This window comes from Acipenser ruthenus, unplaced genomic scaffold (genome assembly GCF_902713425.1).
Source record: "Acipenser ruthenus unplaced genomic scaffold, fAciRut3.2 maternal haplotype, whole genome shotgun sequence".
In the NCBI taxonomy this organism is placed as follows: domain Eukaryota; kingdom Metazoa; phylum Chordata; class Actinopteri; order Acipenseriformes; family Acipenseridae; genus Acipenser; species Acipenser ruthenus.
Window position 1 is genome coordinate 45,001 of NW_026707759.1, and position 2,311 is coordinate 47,311.

Consider the following 2,311-nt stretch of genomic DNA (forward strand, 5'->3'; position numbering starts at 1 on the left):
TTAATTGATTGTGATGAACATGGAAAGCATCAGCCTCTCAGTGTAATCTAACAAAGTAAGGTATTCAATTTATGCAAAACCAAGTTCAACTTTTAATTCAAACTTGGCATGCTGGGAGAATGGACTTTAGCTGAAAAAGCTCTCCAGCTCCTCGGTTGCTCTTATAAGAACATAATAAAGTCTAGACCGAGAAAAGGCCACCGATGCTCGCTTTGGTGCCAGCGTGACCCGGTAGAGGAAAAAACCCTACGTGTTAAATAAGGGAAATACAACCTCTGAGAATCCACGGCTAGACGGATCACCCTTCCTCCAGGCAGCTAGCTATAAGTCTTACAGTGGTCACAGAAAGGTCTCTATATTAGATTTCATTCATGGTTGCATCCAGTCTTTTCTTGAAGGAGCTGAGAGTTTCTGCTTCGGCCACTTCTTCTGGTAACCGGTTGTAATGGTTGGAAGAGCTTCCTTCTCCCTTCAGTTTGGAATTTGCTCTTCCTCAGCTTCAGCTATGGCCCCTGGTTCTGCTTTCTGTGACCTGCGTAAGATACTTCTCAGCACTAACTTTTGACTTTTCAAATACCTCTATTAAGTCACTTGTAACTCTTCTTTTTTGTAGGCTATATAGATTCAGCTTTTTCAGTCTTTCTTCATATTTTGAGCCTGGTATTAACCATGTTGTCCTCATATGTACCCTCTCTAGAGCCTTCTGTCTCTTTGATCAGGAGGTTTTGAATTTTCCTTCAGGTGGTTGAGTGTAGTCTACTGTATTACTGCAGGCCAGGGGGGAATGGTTTGGGGTAGATATTGTTAAAATCACTGACGTCTTGGAATTCAGTTTAACAAGACAGGAGGTCTAGCTAATGAATCTGTCCTTTTTTCTATGTCTATGCCAGTACAGCAATATAAATGTTAGTGCCTAGATGAGAGGAAAACAAACAATCTGCTTTTAAAACACTCATTTCCAAGTCAATTGTCATTGATTGGTATTCAGTTGTGAACTGTGGATCTGAGTCGCCTTTAAAAATGCACACCACAATGCATAAAATACTGAGCTAACCCTGTCTGTACCCCTGAGTCACCTTTGAAAATGGACACACTCACGAGACACACAGACACACACACACACACACAGTACGCACACCTCACACACAGACAGACACACAAAGACACACAAAGACACGCGCACACACAGTACAGTACACATCACACACACACACACACACACACACACACACACACACACACAGTACAGTACCCCTCACAAACACACAGTACAGTACACCTAACACACACATACACACAGTACAGTATACCTGACACACACACACACACAGTACACCTCACACACACACACACACACAGTACAGTACACCTCACAAACACACACACACACACACACTCAGTACACACACCTCACACTGTACACACAGCTCACACACACACACAGTACAGTACACCTCACACACAGCTCACACACACACACAGTACAGTACACCTCACACACACACACACACACTGTAGACACACCTCACACACACACACACACACACACACACACACAGTACAGTACACCTCACACACACACACACACACACAGTACAGTACACCTCACACACACACACACACACTGTAGACACACCTCACACACACACACACACACTCAGTACACACACCTCACACTGTACACACAGCTCACACACACACACAGCACAGTACACCTCACACACACACACACAGTACAGAACACCTCACACACACACACACACACTGTAGACACACCTCACACACACACACACACACACACACACACACAGCACAGTACACCTCACACACACACACAGTACAGTACACCTCACACACACACACACACAGTACAGTACACCTCACACACACACACACACACACAGTACAGTACACCTCACACACACACACACACACTGTAGACACACCTCACACACACACACACACACACACACACAGTACAGTACACCTCACACACACACACAGTACAGTACACCTCACACACACACACACACACAGTACAGTACACCTCACACACACACACACACACACACAGTACAGTACACCTCACACACACACACAGTACAGTACACCTCACACACACACACACACACAGTACAGTACACCTCACACACACACACACACACAGTACAGTACACCTCACACACACACACACACACTGTAGACACACCTCACACACACACACACACACACACACACAGTACAGTACACCTCACACACACACACAGTACAGTACACCTCACACACACACACACACACAGTACAGTACACC